Source organism: Aedes albopictus, chromosome 3 (assembly GCF_035046485.1).
Source record: "Aedes albopictus strain Foshan chromosome 3, AalbF5, whole genome shotgun sequence".
Classification (NCBI taxonomy): Eukaryota; Metazoa; Arthropoda; class Insecta; order Diptera; family Culicidae; genus Aedes; species Aedes albopictus.
Window position 1 is genome coordinate 260,475,009 of NC_085138.1, and position 22,943 is coordinate 260,497,951.

The 22,943-nt window shown below is 39.6% G+C and overlaps 1 protein-coding gene across 33 annotated transcripts in view; it reads right to left on the bottom strand.

Moving 5' to 3' along the window:
* Positions 1-22,943, bottom strand: part of LOC115253893 (protein muscleblind) — a 1,330,915-nt gene that overhangs the window by 167,215 nt on the left and 1,140,757 nt on the right. For 2 of the 33 annotated variants that reach the window (XR_009999375.1, XR_009999376.1), the window contains one exon: positions 1,080-7,367. The exons of the other annotated variants lie outside the window; for them this stretch is intronic. The gene's annotated coding sequence lies outside the window, so the exon portion shown is untranslated. Of the gene's footprint in view, positions 1-1,079; positions 7,368-22,943 lie in introns of those variants that run through there. 33 annotated transcript variants of the gene reach the window in all.

The following is a 22,943-nucleotide window of genomic DNA, read 5'->3' on the forward strand; positions in this document are numbered from 1 at the left end:
TAAATATTGCCGGAGACAGTACACCAATCGAACAAACCGTTTCAGAGATGTAATTTTTTTTAATTTTCAATGATTTTTTTTGCCAAGGCTTAAGTCGTAATGGGGCATTTTTGTTTTATTCTCGTACAAATTGGGCCGAAGGGTCTCAGATTTTCATGATTTTTTTTTTCACAGACTGGGGGCATGAAAATATGAACAAAAAAAAAAATTGAGAGAAATTCAGGGTCACCTATTTTTCCAGAAAACTCAGGTGAAAATTCTTTGTTCCCCCCTGACACTACTTACTTTGAAAAATCATAACTCAAGAGCGAAGCATCATAGAAACAAAGTTTTTTTTTTAGGAAATGAAAGCATTTTCACATAATTGGCCATAACTCAAGAACGAAAAATAAGTGCATTCCAAAAATTTCAGCCGTCAAAGCTTATGAAACTACATTCTCAAATTTTTTTTTTTTGAAAACTTCTCGCGAGTTCGGGCATAGTTTTTCCGGCTTTTCTTTATAAATTTCCTCAACGGTAAAAAAATCAGTGGAAAACTTTTTCCGCTTTCATATTTTTTTTTGATTCCTGAGAAAATTTGCTTTTATTTTCTAAAAAAACTTTGTTTCTACGATGCTTCGTTCTTGAGCTATGATTTTTCAAAGAAAAGGCTCATATGACACATTTGGACATTTTTCAACAAAATTGTCCATAACTCAAAAACAAAAAAAAGTGCATTATAAAAATTTCAGCCATCCAAGCTTATGAAACTACATTCTCAAAAATATTTTTTTGAAAATTTCCCGCAAGTTCGGGCAAAGGTTTTCCAGCTTTTCTTTATAAATTTCCTTAGCTGTGGAAAGTTTTGTGGAAAACATTTTCCAGTTCATATTATTTTTTAGATTTCTGAGAAAATTTGCTTCCATTTTCTAAAAAAAAACTTTGTTTCTATGATGTTTCGTTCTTAAGTTATGATTTAAAGAAGAAAAGAAAAGGCGACTCTGAATTTTTCTCAACTTTTTCCACAGGCAGGGCTCATGGGTATATGACCATGAGCCCTGCCTGTGGAAAAAGTTTCATGAAAATCTGGGACGCTTCGGCCCAATCCCGTACGGTAATAAAAAAATACCCAATGGCAAACTGGTGATGCGAATTTTTCTTTTTAGCCATGAACAATGCTTATGCAAAATTCAAAGTAAATAAGAAAACATAACTTAAATTTTAAGAAAAAATCTCAGTTTCGCTAAATATAACGGTCATCAAAATAATGTTCCTCACTTTCACCGATGATCATTAGGGACAAACGTCTTGAAATCCCGCTTCAACAACGCGTCAGAACTTCAGACGCACAAATCTCAAGAACCAAGTTTCAAACGACAGAGCATTTTATTATTTTGTTCTTGCTCACTTGTAATAAGCTTAAAATGAGAAGCTCAAGTGTGCTGGTTCTGTTTACGAAGCGATTTGTGCCCTCGAAATCGTGAGTAGGTTTCAAAGTCGGCCATTTTGGGCTTCTAACAAGTCTGTCCTTAAAGCATGACCAGCACCTTTAGTGATTTTATTAATGTTGAAGTTTCGAAATATTCACATTCGAAATGATTTAGTTAGGATAAAAACACTAGACTTCGTCACTGATCTAGTCTTCGCCCCCTTCATACAAATTCCGTTTTCATGTATGAAGTGGCGAAGATTAGAGCAGAATTTTAGGGAGGGGGGGGGGGGAGGGTGTTGGAGTGGGACGAAGTGTAGTGGTTTTATCCGATCTCAAATTAAACAGTTCCATTTAAACATATCTGACACGAATGCACTTCGGTGTAAAGTGACATCAATTAAATAAAAAAAACACATGGGTGCAACAACAAACTGTATGGTCATCTACGCTTGTGTTTATTTCTGAGATTATGGAAGAAGCATTAAACACATATTAAATGGAATTTGTAACTGAATGTGCTAGAAGTTTATCAGACAAACTTTATTGGGAATCCTTGTAGGTATTTGTGGAAGATTACTTGAGAAATTTTGCTGAACTGTAGTCGGTGAGAACAAGAAAGACCTCCATGGGTAATTCTTGGAGAAGTTAGTTAAATCCGAGACTTTTTAGGAATGATCTCCTGAATAAACTTACGGTGTAATTTTTCACTTTTAAATTCTTTAAAAACTGAACGAACTTTCTGACATATTTCAGAATAAATTTATCGTTGAACTTTTGTGCAAACTTTCATATAAATTCTAAAATCTCTGGATGGAGTCGTGAGCGATTGCCTTGAGCAATATATGGGAAAAATGGCAAAGGAATGATTTAGTGAAGTTTCTAGCATATTTCCAGCAGGAGAAAAAAATAACTAGTATTTGAAGAGGGACTGTGGAGAAATGTACGGATTTTCTTATCAAAAAGCTTCTAGAGAAATTTGAAAGATTTTCTCAAAACCATGGCGATTTTTGATAACATTGTTCCACAAGTTTGTGCGATGGTGTACAATGCAATGGTGTTACAAAGTATATGGGTAGTATAACAAATGTCTGGGGTTTGTCTAAGAATTGTTATTACTTAAAAATTTACAAAATACCGAACTTATTAGGAAAATTTCTAAAAAATATTGTTTACGTTAATACGACTTTCAACGTCAGAACTTTGTGGAAAATCATATAACCATTTTTTTAAAACTCATATGCACCTTCAACATGTTTGGTTATGTCAAATTCAACGTGCAAACAAATGGTAGCAATAACAAACCCTATGATCATCTACAGTCATGTTAATTTCTGAGATTATGGAAGAAGCACTAAACATATATTTAATGGAATTTATAACTGAATTTGCCGAACGTTTAAAAGTTTATCAGAAAATCTTTATTGGGAATCCTTGTAGGAATTTGTTGAAGATTATTTTATATATTTGCTGAAATGTAATTTCTAAGAACAAGGGAGGACGGTAGGACTTACTAATGACATTGCTGATAACATTTTGAAAGTATAAACTGAAAGAATTTCCAAAGGGATTTCTGAGAAAAAAATTCAAAAAAACTTACTGAAACTTACCGGAAAAAAAAGAAATTCCAGAAAAAAAAACATGTGATTTAAATGTTCGTAATGAACCACACATGTTGCAAGGTAATAACTGGAGATGCCCAATATAAAGACTACAAAATCTTCGCAATAATACGTATAATACAGGAAATCTGTATTTTCGGTTCGAGCTCAATATTCATAGCTATAACCCCTTTGTTTTTTTACTAGGAAAAGATTATATTCACATTCGAGTTATTTTCCAGAAAAGTTGTAAGTTCGTTTAATTGTTAGGAAACAATACATATTCTTGAAAATAATTTTCCAGAATAATTGTGGAGTATGAACATTTTATATTTTAAATGCGCTTATTCTAAGAACTACAAAATCTTTACAAAGTTACGTGCCTTTTGCATGTTTAGAGTTATTACCTAACTATTATGCCGTTTTTCTTTATTATCCAGTTCCAACCTGGGTAGGAACTGGATCAGATCACAGTTTCAACCCCAAACCGACTTCGGTTTCACTTGTATTAAAGTTTGTTTAACGTTGTTTGTTTACACATTTTCCGCCAATCCAGTTCCAACCCAGGTTAAAAAAGAAAAACGGCATTAGTCTCTTAAGTAATTTCTTTCTTATAGCATTATAATCTTTGGTAATTCCTTAGAATATTACTTTGTCCATTTCATTGACTATTCTTTTGGCAAGTTTTTTGAAAATCCAATCAACATTTTGTTACATTAACATTTGGTCAGCAATTATTTCCGCAATCTCTTTGTGAATTATTTTGATAATCTATTTAAAATTCGTAGAGCAATTCTTTCAGAAATGATTTTGGCAATTTATTTCTAAACTTCTACGGCAATCTTTCAAAATAATGTTTCGGTAATTATTTCTAAGTTTTGTTCGAAAATATCTTAGATAAGTTTTTTGACAATTCCTCTGGAAACTTTTTGGATAATTCACATAGGAATTTCTTCCATAACTCCTTCAAGGCATTCCTTGAGAATTATTTCGGCTTTTTTCTGTAGATTCTTCCGGCCAGGGATGTTTTCGATCACCTGGCAATCGTTTGACTCATTTGTCCACAACTCAGTTCAGAAACTTAATATATAAATGTGATGTTCGGCAAAGTTATAGATTAGTGTTTTTTTTTTTCGAAAAATTCGATCGTTTAGTATTAGTAGCTGGTACTAACAATTTTACGACCGAAATATTGGAGTTAGAATATGGCGTCTTTTGTTATAATTGTAGGAAAAACACTAATTTACAACTTTGCCGAATACGACATTCCAATATAGGGCTTCTAAACTGAGTTATGGACAAATGAGTCAAGCTATTGCCAAGTGATCAAAAACATCCTTGCTTCCGGCCATTGGAAATTTCTCACCAATCAAAATTGCTTAAGAAACTTGGAATAAAGTGGGAGAAACTTGGAAGAAACTTGGAATTACAGAGGGTATTGTGGAGGATTTTCAAAATGGAATTGCTGAGTCAATTTCCAAAACATTTGTCGTCAACTGAATTCCCGAAATAGTTTTCAAAAATTGCCTGGGAAATTATAAAAGGAATGCGCAAGGTTATTTCATAGAAGTTTTTGAAGACATTCCCAATTGAATTACCAAAATTGCAGAAGGAGTTATTGAGCGTATATTCAAAATAATAAAATCGAAGACGATTGTCAAATCAATGTTCAAAGGAACTTAAAAACAAAATATAATATTTCAAAAGAATTGCTGCGAAAATTCACAAATAAATGTCTTAAGGAATTTTCAAAACCTATGTCAGAGGAATTGCATAACCTCTCTCTCTCTCTTCTTGGCGTAACGTCCTCAATGGGACAAAGCCTGCTTCTCAGCTTAGTGTTCTATGAGCACTTCCACAGTTATTAACTGAGAGCTTCCTCTGCCAATGACCATTTTGCATGTGTATATCGTGTGGCAGGCACGAAAATACTCTATGTCCAAGGAAGTCAAGGAAATTTCCTTTACGAAAAGATCCTGGACCGACCGGGAATCGAACCCGTCACCCTCAGCATGGTCATGCTGAATACCCGTGCGTTTACCGCCTCGGCTATATGGGCTATATTGCATAAGGAATTCCCAAAATAGATGGAGATATTTCTAAAGAAATGGCTGAAACAATTTTCCGCAGAATTTTTCGAAAAAACTTGCCTAAAGAGTTTTTTAAAGAAATTGGCGAAAGACAAATACAATGGAAAAATTCTGAAAAAGTTCCCAGAGTAATAACCAGAGTAGTTTCCAAGAGAATTGCCTGAAAAAAAGTCGAAAGTTATTGAGTAAAAGGATTTACCTAGGACACTCCCAAAGAAAGTTCGGAAGTAATTTCCAACATAAAAGCATAAGCAATTCTTAAAAAAAGTTTGCAAAGTATGTTCCAAAGAAATTGTCGTGGAAACTTTGAAATGCATTGCTGAAGAATTCAAGAAGAAATTTGTATTAATAATTCTCATAGAAATTCACAAAAGCATTGCTGAAGGATTTTTCGAAGTGATTGCTGAAGGAATTGCCAAATATAAAAAAAAGGTTGAAGCAATCGCAAAAGAAATGTCCACATAGAAAGCCAAAAGTCATTAACACATAAATTTCTCAATGGAAAATTCGTAAGAAATTCCTAAGTAAATTGCATTACACATTGCAAAGAAATTACTAAAGGAGTGATCAAAAGAATGACTGATGGGTTTTCCAAATAAATGGTTGAAAAAATTCCAAAAGAATAAATCTAAAGAATTTTCTCAAAAATTACTGAAGAAACTCTTAAAGGAATCACTCTAGGAAAGGAGCTGCGGTAAGAATTCACGAAATTTCCGTGAAAATTTCTGGGAAAAGTCAAAAATATAAACCTCGTTGAGTTCACTTAGACATTTATGGTATTTCAAAAAGTGACTTCCATAATCGTATTTTCAGTCTGTTCAAAATTCCACAAGAATCCTCGAACGGAAGAGTTTTAAAAACTCAGAAATTCCAGATAAACCCTGACAACATCCTTGAAGCAAATAATAACAAGTTTTTGGAGAACTTTCTGGATATCCCTTGTTAAAAGGTAATATAGTAGGTATAAAAAAACATTTAATGAAAAATTTATGATGAGGATTTTAGAGCAGCGTTTCTCAAATCATTGGTTTTGGACTGGCTTTGGTTTTTCGTGGAACTTTGGGAGATATTGTTCTGAATGCGTAAGGATACCAAATGATTTCGTTAGCCATTCTCGAAATCTAAAACCATTTTTTCTATAAATAGGAAGAGGTTCTGCGTAGAAGATCAACCTTAACTCTGCTTTAGCTTCTGAATTTGAACTATATTAAGGCTGCTGCGTGGAAAACTAGTAAAGGGTTAAAATTCGCAATACTAAAAGACAAAAGCAAATAAAGCTGCTGTCTTTGATTAAATCTCTTTTTCTTTGACAGTTTGGGCAAACTTTTGATTTTTCCGTATGTTCTTCAGAAGATAAGTTCAAGCTGTTGCTTTCAGTTTGCAATTTTTGGTTCGATATAAGAAGGTAGTTGGAATTACAAGACGGCATTTAATGTTCAAGTTTTTTTTCTTTTTTTACCATCCAACAGTATCTTCTGAAAATTCTACTTGATGTTTACCCACTCGAAGTAAATATTGAGTAGCAATTTCAGTTCGATGTATTTGATTATTCTCAAATTATAAGCACGCGATAACGCGAGACAAAGTTATAAATTAAGAAAAAATGTCTTGAAATTTTGAAACGAATTAAAAAAAAAATAAAAAATAAAAAAAGGAAAATTTTTACTGTAAATTTTTACTGAAATTTTACATTTTCCTTAGTCTTCGTAATGCGTGTAGAGTCTTGCATTGAGCCCGAATGCTAAAACTTGTTTTGTAAGCATGAATATTTTAAAATAGTTCCAAACTTCTGAGAATTAGTGTTACATATCGTATGCATCAATGCTCGTTTTTTCCACAAATGAGTACGCCATCAAAGTTTTTGGATGATTTATGAGATGATATATATGCTGATGCGTCGCCAACTTTTATTATAATTTTAAATGGGTCGCAAGCTGAAAATTTTAAGAGCCTACGTTTTTATTTTTGTGGTTGTTTTTTTATTTTTTCATTATTTTTTTTCATTTCATAGTAGCAAAGTTTCAATGATAGGCAAGAAGTCAAGAAGACAATTTTAATCCCTTAATTTGTTTTCCAAATCTTGTTTTTATTTATTTATGAATTTTAACTTAGAGCTAATTCTTTACATATCAAATTTTGAGAATTTTGAAAACGTGGTTTAATTCACGGTAATTTGTTAGAACATCTTCCCTGGTTTGGTAAACTTGCTTGCGTCTGTACTTACGTCTAACTAACGGACGACTCTCATTCAGTTTTGCTACCACATACCTGAAAGTAGAAAAAAAAGAAAAACAATTCGTTAATGGAAGTGAACATTTTCTTGGCATCCGAAGAAAAACATCTCAGGTAAAAACGTAAAACCCCACATCTACATAGTGACTTCGCTCGCAGGAAGTCACATGTCAGACCAAGGCAAATTAAGTTGTAACTTTGACACATTTCCAACGTGACACTGCGACTGCCGTATAGAGTCACTCTATTTCCACCTGCGACGGGATGCGAACTTACTGCTATCTCTCACCCGACAATGCGGTGTAAGTCCTACGTAAACGTAACTACCACCATCACTGACTGAGCGGTATGGGGTGTGTGACAGTTTGAACCGAATCCTCAACCGACGACGACGACCCATTCCGGAATGCGGACAAAATAGAGGAAAAATGAACCGACAGCAGTTGAAAAATGTATTCCACTGGCGTGTGCGTCCGTCTTGATGTTGTTGTTGTTGCTGGATGCGGTCGTCCGCAGTTGGGAGTCAACAACAACGTGACAATGTTCTTCACAGTCAGGAGCCAGGCCGGGCCAAACCGGGCGGGAAGTAACTTATTCACCTTCCCATTTGACCCTGCGCTGCAGGCAGGCAAACGGTGACACCAGCTATTTACATGCCATGAGAGTTGGTTGAGTGGGGTTGGTCGGTTGGGAAGTAATCATCCATGCAGATGAGTTGGCTACATTTTCCATTCAAGGCTCCTCCACCAGCCGGGTTTGCGGAACGACGACAACTCTGCGAGTCAACCGAAATAAATGGCACCGGAGCGGTACCTGCAATCAGTCTGCGCGTGTTTGAAAAATTACCCCGGGTTGACGAGTTTTCACATTAACTGCCATGGTTGTAACACTGCCGACGCCACCCGGGCGGTATGTGACACTAGTTCTAGTTCTGGTGAGCTCCGCAGAGCCATCGGGAGAAGTTAGACCAGCAGCGATGTGGTTTATGGGAAGTCACGGAATAAAAAATCGCTTCGACCTGATGAGAGCAGCAGAGGTGTAATCGGAGGAGTAGCGGGCTTCAAGATGTTCGGGATATCTCCAAAACCATGGAAGCTAAAGTTTTAAACCATCCGTAATCACTACTCTAGAGTTGTCAGATCAGCCTCACTTATACGAGGAATCAATGATGTACATGATTCGAACTGATGATCTGATATTGCTGGTCATTGTGGGGATGAGGTAGGAAGTAATGATGCAATTCGTTGCCTAAGGCCGATCGTGTATATGGGAATGGGTGGAAGCCGTATGTTAGACGTAAGGTGTGCTGAAACTACTGCGAAGATTATTCGGAGCAGATCGCGGGATGCATATTTACTGGCGTAATATGATAGATTGGCTGCTGTGAAACGGCTTTTTCAACTCGTTTTTAGATCTAGCGATGGCTTTGGGCGTATGCTTATACATGGGTTGTATGTGTAGAGACGAGGGAGAAATAAGATAGAGAGTTACAAAGAAGGAGGAACAAGATGGATCAGAGATTAAACCTAGGACAACTTTCTGTATTTGATACAGAAGCGGTAGTCAAGTTTATCAAGAAGTGAAAAAACTGGAAGTCAGAAGCTAGAATGATGAATACTGAATACCCCTGAACTACGGCAGTCCATCAACCACCACATTTGCCCAAAAATGCAATTTTTCACTAATTTCCCAAGCAACAGTGTGTGACACAGGGCTGACTGACTGACGTGTACCTCCGACCGCCTCCCCCCTCTACACAAAAGCAGCTCGTCATTTGTTAGTTCCAACTAGTCCTGTCAGACGTCGCCGCCACCGCCACCACCATGGCATCAAGTCACGCGCGACAAGAGCTTCCGCAGAGTTGCTTGCTCATTTTGCGGTGCAAGTTTGTCTCACACGTCTACCGCACATTCACCTCCACACATTTTACGGACGCATTGCACCACCACCACCACCGCTACGCCGACTGCGTCCATCCGTTCATTCCGTTCCGTTCCCGTTGTCCGATGGGAGACTTATGGAATCTATTCTGGTGGAAAATAACACCAAATGAGTTTAGTTGAGTGGAAAATATTTCCTTATTCTGTTCTGCTCTTGAGGCTAGTTGGTTGGTGGCAGTGGATGCTGCTAAGGTTTGCAACCGCTTCCATGCCGACCGGAGTTATCATCATCAGTAGGAGCATCATCATCATCAGCAACACCATGAATACGGAAGGTGAGATCGAGGAAAAACGGCGTTCGTATGGTTTGTGAAAAGAGTCACTTTGTTTATCTTCATTGTACTTGGAACATTACAAATGTGTTTTCATTTCATCGAGTGACAGCAAAGTAGAACATCACAAATGTGCCTTTATTCGGTACACCTGGCTTAACGCCGTAATATATGCAATTTGAGAACTTTCAAATGTGTCAGCGTGTTGTTTGTTGACGCGTTTTTCAACCAAAAATCTCCTATTTTCTAGCTTTTCATACGGAAACCCACTTAACCCCACGTCCCCAAAAAGTTCAGCCGAAAGGAAAGAGTGCACTATCTCTAAAGTACCTCATCGGTCGTCGTAGAGAGGACCACTGCTAGTAGTGTGACAACGAGGACGACTACGCGTACGAATGCATCCTCCAATGCGGAACGAACGAACGGGCGTGGCATGGTAGCAGCAGGTCGTCGGGGTTGTGGGTAGATATCAACCACTCCTGGCGAGCGGCTGTTCCGGAAACGGCACGCAACACACCAGGACACAGAACACGGGACTGGAGGACGGAGCTCGGTTCCACATTCCTTCGCAGAACATATTAAATTCGTGTGACAAGTCGTTATTATCGTCCTCCTTGGCTGCTCCGCTGGCGCTGGTGTGGTCGACTACGGCTTTCTTGGGATAATCTGCCCTTTGAATTGTATGGGGTGTTCCCATGCGGAAGGTGAGTGGACTACTTGGAAGTTTGGATTCATGTTTGCCTTGTGTGTTTGTGGTTTTAGATTTCACTGACTAATTGAGAGGTGATCGGAATGACTTTACATGCATCATCGACATTTGCTGCAGCAAGATGAAGCGGAAAACTATGACTATGACTATAAGTCGGATGCTCAAATTTTAGTTTTAGTTTTAATTTAGTAGAGACCTCTAGTCTAGCAAAAATTAGAAGCCAGAAGCTAGAGACCAAAATCTAGAAGCCAGAATCTCAAAATACATTAATGAAGTCATTAACTACAAACTTCATTCTAAAAATTATAAACCAGAAGCTTGTACTCAATGGTGAGAAACCATAATTTACAAGCCAGCAGCTAGAAGGCAGAAGCTAGGAGACTGGAGCTAAGAGCCAGAAGCAAGGAACTAGAAAATAGGAGCCATAACCGATTAATCAGAATCTAGAAGGCAAGAGCTGAAAGCCAGGAATCAGAAGTTAGAAGCTAGAATTCATCAACTACAAGTCAGAAGCTGGAAACTCAAAACCGAACCATAAGTTAGAAGCCAGAAGCTAAAAACCAGAATCTAGAAGTCAGAGTATACAAGCTAGAGGCTAGAAATTAGAAACAAAAAGCCAAAAACCAGATTCCAGAAGCTGGAACCCAGCAGCCAAAAACCATAAGCCAGAATCTGGAAACCAAAATCCAAAGGGTAGAAGCAAAAGACTAGAAGCCAGAAGTTAGAAACCAAAAGGTAGAAGCTGTAAAAGCTATAGACCAGAAGCTAGAAACCAGAAGATAAAAGGTAGAAGCTAGAAACTGGAATCTAGAAGTCAGAAAGAAGGAGCTAGAGGCTGGAAACTTAAAGCAAATAATGATTTTTAATGAAACTCAACGTACATATGTACAGATGGAAATATTATTAGTAAAATTGCGAAAAAATCCACAGCTCAGGTGAGATTTGAACTCACGACCCTTATACGCTAGACAAGTGCTTTTCCAACTAAGCTACCGAGCAATTTTACTAATAATATTTCCATCTGTACATATGTACGTTGAGTTTCATTAAAAATCATTAATTGACCACACGGATTGGTATACCGAAGACTTTGCCCTTAAGTTAAAGCAAATAGCTAAAACTAGAAGCCAAATCTGGAATCAGTTGAAAGCAAGCTATAACAATCTTGAGATCTTACACTAGAAGTCAGTATCTAGAAAGCAAAATCCAGAAGCTAGAAACCAATGACTAGAAGCCTGAAGTTGTAGACCAGAAGATAGAAACCAAAACGTAAAAGCTAGAAGCCAGAAACCATAAACCGAAAACCAGAGTCTAGAAGAGAAAATGTAGATGCTAGAGACTTGAAACCAGAAGCTAGAAGCCAGGATCCAGCAGCTGAAGGTAAGATATAACAGATAGGCCATGTTCTAAAAGTCAGAATCTGGAAATCAAAACCCAGAGGGTCAGGTTTCAAACCAGAAGCTAAATGCCAAAACCCAGAATCTAGATGTCGTAATGTGGAAGAGCATCCAGTTTCTACTAGAAATTAGAAGCAAAAAATCAAAAATTTGAAGCCAGGAGCAAGAATCCAGCAGCAAAAAGCTAGATATCACAAGTTGGAAGTCATATGCCAAAGGGTAGGAGCAAACGAATAGAAGCCAGAGTTATAGACCGCAAGCTAGAAACCAAAAGGTAGATACTATAAGCCAGAAATTATGAACCAGATGCTAGAAACTAGATGATAAAAGCTAGAAGCCAGAAACCGTCGGCCAGAAATCAGAATCTAGAAGTTTGAAATAAGGAGCTAGAGGTTGGAAACTGGAAGCAAAAAACTAGAAATAACAATCTTGAGGTCACATGCTAGAAGTCCAAAACCAAAGATTAGAAGCCTGATGTTATATACCAATAATTGGAAATCCAAAAGGTCAAAACTAGAAATCTAAAAAGCCAGAAACCATAAACCGGAAACCAGAATTATTAGTCGGCATGCAAACGATAGAGACTTTAAACCAGTAGCTAGAAGCCGGAAACTAGAACCCAGTTGCCAGAAACCAGAATCCAGCAGCTCAAGGTTAGCTATCACAAGGAGGCGATATTCTAACAGCTAGAATCTAGAAACCAAAACCCAGAGGCTCTGGTTTCTAGACGAAATCAAATGCCCGAAAGCCAAAACCAAAAACTAGAAGTCGTGATGAAGAAGCCAGAGCCCAGAAGCTTAAAGCTAGAAACTAGAAGCAAAAAACGCGAGGCCAGAAGCTAACAACTAAATATCACAATCTGGAGGCGATATGCCAGCCGGAAACTAGAAACAAAAACCCAGAGACTTGAATCCAGAAGCTATAGCCCAGAAGCCAGAAATCAAAAGCCGGTAGCTTTAAACCAGAAACCAGAATCTTGAAGTCAGGGTGAAAAGTCACAGGCTAGAAGCTAGAAGCCAAAAACTAGAAGCAAGACTCGAAAACTAGTTATCCCAATCTGGACGCTATATGCGAATAGCCAGAAACAAGAGACCATAATCCTGTGGCTAGAAGCCATAAACTGGAAACCAAAAGTGAGAAGCTAGAAACCAGAGGCTATAGATCAGAAACCAGATTCTAGAATCCAGAATGTAGTAGCTTAAAGCTAGAATCCTGAAGCTGCAAGCAAGATGTAACCATCTAGAGGCTAAAAGCCAGAATCTAAAAACCAAAATCCAGAGGCGTGAAGCCAAAAACTAGATGCCAGAAGCTGGAAGTCAGAAGTTATAGACTGGAAACTAAATACTTAAAGGCAGAAGCTAGAAGTCTGAAACCAGAATCTAGAAGTCAGATGGTAGAAACCAAAGGATGGATACCAGAAGCTAGATGCCAAAAACTAGAAGCCAGAAACTAAAATCTAGATGTCAGAATCTGTAGGCCATATGCTTATAGCCAGAAACTAGAATAGAGAATCCAGAGACAGGAAGCCAAAAAGCTAGATACCTGCAGCTAGAAGCCACAAGTTATAGACCAGAAGCTAGAAACCAGAATAGTTAGCCAGCCAATAGTTTGAAGCCAGAATCCAACAGTTAAAGATAAAATACCACAAGGAGGCCATATTCTAAATGTCAGAATCTAAAACCAAAATCCAGAGAATAGGGTTTCTAGACATTGGATTTTGACAGAAGTTATAGAGCGGAAACTAGAAAACTTAAAGGCAGAAGCTAGAAGCCAGAAACCAGAATCTAGAAATAAGAGTGTAGAAGCCAGAGGCAGCCAAGTCAAAAACTAAAAGTTATAGGCCAGAGGCTAGGAACCAAAAAGTAGAAGCTAGAAACGAGAAAGTAGAATTTAGAAATCAGAATGTAGAAACTAGAAACCAGAAGCTAGTAGCCAATATATTGAAGCAAGAATCCAGCAGCTTAAGATTAGATAGTACATGGAGGTCTCATGCCTAATACCAGAATCTAGAAACCATGATCCAGAGGATGTGGATTTTAGCCATTGGATTTAATCAGAAGCTAGACTGGAAACTAGATACTTAAAGGCAGAAGCTAGAAGCCACAAACCAAAATCTAGAATCAGATGCAGAAACCAAAGGCTGGTAACCAGAAGCTAGATGCCAAAAACTAGAAGCCATAAACTAAAAGCTAGGTGTCATAATCTGGAGGCCATATGTTTAAAGGCAGAAGCTAGAATCAACAATCCAGAGGCAAGAAGCCAAAGGACTAGATGCCTGAGGTAAGAAGCCAAAAGTTGTAGACCAGAAGGTAGAAGTTATATAAATCAAAAGTTAGAAACTAGAAGTCAGAAGTCAGAGTGTAGAAGCTAGAAACCAGAAACTAGAAGCCAGAAGCTAGAAGCCAATAGCTAGAAGCCAGACACCAGAAGCCAGAAACCAGAATCTGAAAGACAGGGGCTAGAATCCAGAAGCTGGAAACCAATAACTAGAGGCCAAGAACTAGAAGCCAATAACTGGAAGCCAAAAGCTAGGCGTCATAATCTGGAGACCATAGCAAAAAGTCGGAGACCAGAAACCAGAAGCCAGAAGCTATCCGACAAATTCTAGTAATCACAAGCTATAAGCCAGAAAATAGAATCCAGCAGTCAAAAACTAGATTCAATCACAATCTCGAGGCCATATAGTAGAAACCAGAATCTTTAAGTCAAAAGTCAAAACCTAGAAACTAGAAGCTGAAAGCCAAAAGCCAGAAGCCAAACACCACAAACTGGAATACAGGATGTATAAGCCAGAAGTTAGAAGCTAGAAACCTGTAGTCGAAATGTAGAAGCTAGAATCCAAAAATCCAAAAGGTCGAAATCCAGAAACCAGAAGCTGAAAGTCAGAATTCGAAACCAGACGATAGGAAACCAGAAGCCAGGCACCATTTATCATTCCATGGGTAGAAATATTTCGTGAACTGCGAGCTACTCGGAAACATCCATCCTGCCGTATCCATATCTCTCATTTGATTAGTTCGGTGCGTAACTAACTTCAGCAGTAGCAAAATGAGTATTGTTCAACTTTCAACTCGCAACAAAAACAACATTAGCTAAGAAATGAGATCATCATAGCGTGCACAAATGTGTGTTGTTGGGGAAGGCAAACTTGCGCGCACAGAGCCCTAGACAAAACTTTAATTTCTCATTCCTTGCTTTAAACTCCCTCGGAACGAACCATAGGACTTCTTTTCCGCACTTCTCAAAGCATCGAGGAAAAAACAGCTCCCCCCGACGGCGCGACGACGAACACTCGTAATCGTAGCATATTGCATCGGTTATAGTAGCAGCTCACAAAAGTTTTGCCACCTTTTCACAAGAGTTTCGCTTTCCACCACCGACCGCGCACGAGGAAAACAGCTTTCCGAGTCGGGCCGCATCGTTGTTGACGTCCTCCCCGTACTTTCCCTTCATCGTCCCAGAGCCCAGAGAAACTGAGTGTAGACAACGCGCGAGAAAACGAGAACATTTTAAATTAAATGAATGAACAAGTTTCTTCCAACTCGTTAAGCTTTCTTTCCTGTCGTCGTTGTACGCGTCCGCGTCCACGATGCCGCCACTTTCGTTGAGTGCATATGGCGGAGGGCGGGCATGGCATAGCTGGAGTCTACGGAAGGTCGAGGTTCGCGGAACGGCGGCTTTTTATGGCGGGTGCTGAAGCCAGGAGGCTTTCATAGCCGGAGAATCGCACCCAATTGCCACATATTTGCACGTTTCGTCCTTGGGGGCGTTTGCTGGGGTGATGATCTGGCCTCAGGGTTACAACAGGTCCGGGAGTTGAACGGAAAGAATTCGTTTCACAGACAGATAAGTTCTGAACATTTTGGAAGTTCTGCAAGGAATTTCCCATAGCATTCCTCCGAGTAACTCCAAGCTGGAAACTATGATCTATCTCTATGTCAGAGAGTTAGAAGATAGTAATCAGAATTCATTATTAGAATCCAGCTGGGGGTAGAAGCCAGAAATTGGAAGCCAGAAGCTTAAAAACCAAAAGCGACAAAATTGAAACCAGAAGCTAGAAACCAAAAACCAAAATCTGGAAGCCAGAAACAGAACCTAGAAGTGAACAGGTAAAACCTAGCAGGTAGAAACAAACAGCCATTGCAAGAAGTTAGACATTACCAGATACAGGCCAGAACAGGCAACCAAAACCAAGAGCAGGAAGATAGGTTTCGAGAGCTAGACATTATAAGCTGCCTCTAAGCGACCAATGGTGGACAAAAGGTTACATCAATCCTTTTACTCTAGCGATGCATAACTCGCTCTCTGCACTTTCTGGAATTGCTGTACGCAAATTTCCATTGTTTACAGTGACCGGACTGCCAGCTGCTATTGACTGTATGCCCTGTTGTATCTTTCATCGATTACGCTTACGATTTGAATGGTAAATTATGCTTTCCAAACAACAACTCGTTGAGGTCTTCTCTGCAGTTCTCAAAATACGTTAACAAGTATTGTCTAATTTTCCTCCTCCGGGCTGTTCCAAAGTCCTTATTCACGTAAAGTCCAACCAAATCAGCCAGCCTCTGCCCGTCCATTTTCCGGGAATCCATTTCCAACACGCTTCTTCGTTAATCCGGTTCGCCTCGTCTAACAACGACAGACAACATCTCCGAAAACATTTCGGTGTTCGCCCCACCCCCAAGTAGTGCAACTAATTCAATTTGACCAGATTTGATTCGATTGCCAAGGCCCAGAAGCGCTAGGAGAAAAGGCCACTTTTATTTTGTTTATCGAAAGATTTGCTCACAATAATGATGTATCGTCTGTTCGACGATTGATATGGTACAGTACGGTACGGTCTTCTGTCGTCAAAGCGAACGAAGGTGTTCGGGAGAAATGTGTCGTTTTGCTGGAAGTTTCGGTCATGCATAAGGGAAACTTTTATATTTGCTTAATGCTTTCTGTTTGGATTGGATTGATTGAAAGATATGTCGCAGGAATAGGTGAAGGTTCGATGAAGTAGAACGAATGCTCAGAACTGTTTATCTCTGTGACAATATTTTTTGCTGGTGGGCAAAATATTTTGGATGAATATGAGATGCATTTGTGAACGCTGCGAGTTTTTGGAGCTCTGTGAGCTCTACAAACGTTGTGAACTCTACAAACGTTGTGACCTCTGTAAACATTGTGGCTTCTGCGAACGTCGTGAGCCCTACAAATGTTGTACGCTCTGCAAACGTCGTGAGCTCTGCAAATGTCGCGAGCTCTGCAAACGTCGCAAGCTCTGCAAACGTCGCGAGCTCTGCAAACGTTATAAGTTCTACAAACGTTTTAAACTCTGCAAACGTCGTGGACTCTGGAAACGTTGTGAGCTTTACAAATGTTGTGAACTCAGCAAACGCCACGGACTCTGCAAACGTTATAAGCTCTAGGAATCTTGTGAGCTCTGCAATTGTTGTGTGTTCTGCAAACGCCAACTTTGCCAACGTTGTGCCTTCTGCAAGCATCGACAATTCTACAAACGTTGTAAACTCTACAAAGGTCATCAAGTCCGCAGACGTTGTCAGCTTTATGAATCTTGTGAGCTCTAAAAATGTTTTGAGTTCTGCAAACGTAGTAGACTGTAAACGTTGTGAGCATTACAAATGTTGTGAACTCTGCATACGCTGTTCACTCTGCAAACATTGTGCGTTTTTTGAATCTTGTGAGCTCTGCAAACGTTGTGAGCTCTGCAAGCGGTGTGAGCTCTGCAAACGCCGTGGGCTCTGCAAACGTTGTGAACTCGGCAAACATGGTAAGCTCTAAAAGTATTGTGAGCTCTGCAAATGTCGTGAGCTTTGCAAACGTTGTGAGCTTTGCAAACGTTGTACGATCTGCAAAGGCTGGGAACTCTGCAAACGTTGAATCTTGTAAGCTTTGCAAACATCGTGAACTCCGCAAACTATTCAAACTCTGCAAGTGTCGCGAGCTCTGTAAAAGTAGTGAGCTCTACAAACGTCGTGAGCTCTGAAAACTTCGTGAGCTCTGTAAAAGTTGTGAGCGTTATGAGCTCTGCAAACGTTGAGTGCTCTGCAAACGTTGTGAGCTCTGCAAACGTAGTGTCCGTTGCAAACGTTTTGAGCTCTATAAGCTCTGCAATTGTTGTGTGCTCTGCAAACGTCAACTTTGCCAACGTTGGGCCTTGTGCAAGCATCGACAATTCTACAAACGTGATAAACTCTACAAACGTCGTCAAGTCCGCAGACGTTGTCAGCTCTATGAATCTTGTGAGCTCTGCAAAAGTTGTGAGCTCTACAAACGTTGTGAGTTCTGCAAACGTAGTAGACTGCAAACGTTGTGAGCATTACAAATGTTGTGAACTCTGTATACGCTGTTGACTCTGTGCGTTCTTTGAATCTTGTGAGCTCTGCAAACGTTGTGAGCTCTGCAAGCGGTGTAAGCTCTGCAAGCGGTGTGAACTCTGCAAACGTCGTGAACTCTGTAAACTCTGTGAGCTCTGCAAACGTCGTGAGCTATGCAAACGTTGTGCGCTCTTGAAACGTCGTGGTCGTGGACTCTGCAAACGCCGTGGGCTCTGCAAACGTTGTGAACTTTGCAAACATGGTAAGCTCTAAAAGTCTTGTGAGCTCTGCAAATGGTGTGAGCTTTGCAAACGTTGTACGGTCTGCAAAGGCTGTGAACTCTGCAAACGCTGTAAGCCCTTTGAATCTAGTAAGCTTTGCAAACATCGTGAACTCCGCAAACTATTCAAACTCTGCAAGTGTCGCGAGCTCAGTAAAAGTAGTGAGCTCTACAAACGTCGTGAACTCTGAAAACGTCGCGAGCTCTGTAAAAGTTGTAAGCGTTATGAGCTCTGCAAACGTTGAGTGCTCTGCAAACGTTGTGAGCTCTGCAAACGTCGTGTTCGTTGCAATCGTTTTGAGCTCTATAAACGCTCTGCAAACGTTGCGGACTCTGCAAACGTCGTGAGCTCTGCAAACGTCGTGAACTCTGCAAACGTTGTGAATTCTGGAAACGTTGTGCGCTCCGCAAACGTCAACTCTGCAAACGTTGCGCCCTCTGCAAACGTTAACAATACTACAAACGTCCTAAGCTCTCCAAACGTTTTGAGCTCTACAAATGTCTTGAGTTTTGCAAACGTTGTGAACTATGTAAATGCTACGAGCTCTTGTTTTGACCTTGATGTTGTTTTGGCTTTTGCAAATGTTGGGAGCTCTGCAAATACTGTGAGCTGAGCAAATGTATTCTTCAGAAATCCTCTGCTGACCGGAACAACATTTTTTTTTGTAAATTAAAGCAACGCATTTTGCTCAAAAGTAAATGTCTTCTCTAAACTAAATTCTACCAAAACCGAAGCATTCAATAATTGCTCATCATTTCAGAACGTTCTCAACCACTTTCCAGATAAGTTTATTACGCATTTCCACCCATAACGTGCCCGACTAATACTTCCATCGAACTTTGATGACCTAATCCAGTCATTCGATCGTTTTTCTTTTCCTTTCAAGCCCACCAAACCCACTTCGCAAACTTTCATTAGCTTGTCCACTTTAATCCCTTTCGATGGCCTAAATCCGCATCTTCCGCACTCGAACATTTCAGTTTGCAGAACGTGCCCCGTTGATGATGTTCCGTCTTCTCAACTCAACCAACAACGGCTGTTGGCGGCAGCGTCTCGCTGGTCTTGCTCTCGGTCGACAGTAATCTATCATCGTTCGTCGTAAGGGAAATCTATAACAGCTAAACCCACAGAAACCGTCGTAAATTTCGGGGTCCTCTACGAGGAAGCCACTTTCTAATTTATGCCGACAAACAAATTGATTTGTGAATGCATTAAGCTCTCCGATTCGATTCTTCGTAGCTGTGCGGAAACCCATCGCCCTTTAAGATTGGGAAAGTTAAAAAAAGCGGAAGTTTACATTTTCCAAGTCACCACGACGGCCAAGGCGAGACGATGTCGAAAGGCATAACGACAGAACAAAGCAATAACATGAAACGAGAGACAGAGCGTCGTCGTCGTCGTTTCTCCTTTATCTGAGTGAAAGGAGCAATGGGAAAATGGAAAACAAAATAGATACACATAATGAAAACAGTATCACCCGAAACGATGGCGCCATCTGCTGTGAAATGGCGCCCGGAAAAGTGGGGAAGATTGGGGTAGAATACACACTCTCCAAGGAAGTGTTTGACTTCAGCATCAGTTTTGCGGAAATCTTCAAATCAAGACAAAATGGATTCTGAACAAACTGAATGTATTGCATGATGCATACACTACGGCGTTAAACTAACGCTATTGCCGGCAACACGAAGGAAACAATAGGCAGGACATTTGTAACGCTCCAACGTTATGTTTTACAACATTTGTAACGTTCTAAGTATCGCAGAACACCGGGATGGGTCGTTCGACCCCAATAACCCATTTTAAACCGATTCCCTCCAACGACCGTCAAGCCAGGAAGCCATTTGGCAGCCGAAAGAATTGCAAAACACCCCCTGGCGGCGACCGGCAGCCGGAGTCCTCGGTGTCGCACCCGACGACGCTCCATCCAAGGGAAAGTTTTCATTAAAAATACTTATTACCGTGAGAAATACGGTCCACGGTGTGTTGCGATCGGAAAACTTTCCCTTCTTATCGCAGTCCTCGCAGCAGCAGCAGTAGTAGCAGCAATCGAAATCCTCCTTGTCGGCGTCCACCTCCACCTTCTGCTTTGTCCAATCGGGAAGTTTCGACGAGCGCAAAGAACTTTTCTCTTCATTGATATCGTCATTATTGTCTTGTGTCCCCCCAACTATAGGCGCCTGCCTGTAGTCATTCCGAAGAGGGAAGGGGGATGGGGTGGTGGTGAGCCACTTTTCAACCAGACACCATCACCGGCACAAGTCCGGAAGAAGCCCATTCGCCACAAACGTCCTCCATCCGCCGAAAGAAATAAAGACAATAAACCGTGATAAAGAGGGTGCTGAATTCAATATTTGTCCCCTGGAGCAATAATACGAGCTGTGGCGGAATGAGAGATACGGGAAAGGCCCGAGAATGGGTTCTTTCTGTGTTTGGCCTGGTCGCGTTTTGTTGGTGTTAATTTGAGTTCTTTAAGGGACATGGTTTGTTTTGAATATATTCGGAATTCTTCTGTTACTTTAAAGTTGCCTTTTTATTGTATATTTTGATAACATTGACAACGATGACGACGATGAAGTTATTGGCAATCGTTGCCTTCATTGCCAAACATTGACAAGAATATTGGCAAACGATGGCAACAATATTGGCAAACATCGACAGCAAGTTTAGCAAACCTCAAAAACAAGATTACCAAGCGTTCAAAACTAGGTGGCAAATGTTGGCAGCAAGATTGGAAAGCATCGCAAAGTAGATTGGCAAGCGATGATAATAATATTGACTAATGTGGACAACAAGATTGGTAAACCCTGACAGCAGTGACTTACGTCGAGAATAACGTTTCCTGAACTTTGGCAAACTTTGAAAACCATATTGGCAATCATTGACAACAAGTTTGGAAAACGTTGTCAACAAGATTGATGAGCGTTGACAACAAGATTGGCTTACTTTGAAAACAAGACTGGCAAGCGTTATTAACCAGATTGGTAAACATTGACAATATGATTGGCAATCGTTGACAAGAGAATTGGCAAACAATGATGACAGATTGCAAACGTTGACGACAAGATTGGCAAATATTGACAAGGTTGCCAAACTATGACAACAAGATTGGCAAGCGTTGATAACTAGATTGGCAAACGTTTATTACAAGATCGACAAACGTGTTCAAGCGGAATGGCACATGTTTCATGGAGATTGGCTAACGTTTACAACACATTTGACAAAACGCTAAACTGTTAAACATTGGCCACAAGATAGAACAATGTTGACAAATAGATTGACAAAGGTCTACAACGAGATTGGCAAATATTGACAAAAAAAAACAAAAGTTGAAAACAAGATAGGCAAACGTTGACAACATGACTCGACAATTTTGACAAGGAGATTGACAAATATTTCCTGAAAATTGGCCAACGTTGACAACAAGATTGTAAAAAAATGCCTCAGTAGAATGGTAAGCGTTGACAATAAGAATAGGGAACGTTTATAACAGTCAATGTTTGTCAATAAGATTGGCAAACAGTGATAACAAGATTGGACAATATTTACAAAAAAGACTGATACACAAAGACTGGCATACTTTGGCAACAAGATTGGCAGTCATTGAAAACAAGTTTGGCAAACGTTGTCAACAAGATTGATGAGCGTTGACAACAAGATTGGCTTACTTTGAAAACAAGATTGGCAAGCGTTATTTACCAGATTGGTAAACATTGACAATATGATTGGCAATCGCTGACACGAGAATTGGCAAACAATGATGACAGATTGGCAAACGTTGACGACAAGATTGGCAAATATTGAAAAGGTTGCCGAACGATGACAACAAGATTGGCAAGCGTTGATAACTAGATGGGCAAACATTTATTACAAAATCGACAAACGTGTTCAAGCGGAATGGCACACGTTCCATGAAGATTGGCTAACGTTGACAACACATTTGACAAAACGATAAACTGTAAAACGTTGGCCACAACTTAGGGCAATGTTGACAAATAGATTGACAAACGTCTACAACGAGATTGGTAAATATTGACAAAAAAAAAACAAAAGCTGAAAACAAGATAGGTAAACTTTGACAACATGCCTCGACAATTTTGACAAGAAGATTGACAAATATTTCCTGAAAATTGGCCAACGTTGACAAAAAGATTGAAAAAATGCCTCGCTAGATTTGCAAGTGTTGACAACAAGAATAGGGAACGTTAATAACAGTCAATGTTTGTCAATAAGATTGGCAAACACTGATAACAAGATTGGACAATATTTACAAAAAAGACTGACATACTTTGGCAACAAGATTGGCAGTAATCGACAACAAGGTTGGAAACCTTGACAACAAGACTAACGAACGTCGGCAACAAAATTGTTGATAACAAGATTTGCAAAAATAAAAAAAAAACAAGATTGACAAACGTTAACACCCAGCGTTGGCAAACATGCACAATTAGATTATTAAACATTGTCAACAAGATTGGATAACATTGAAAAAAAAAACAACAAACACGCAAAGACGTTGGCAGCTAGTTTGACAATAGTTGACAACAAGATTGGCTAACGTTGACAACAAGATTGGCAAACGTCCACAAAAACACTAATCAATATTGGCAAAAAGAATGGCAATCTAATTGGCAATCGTTGAAAAAAGACTGGAAACGTTGAAACAAGATAATTGGCATACAATGATGACAAG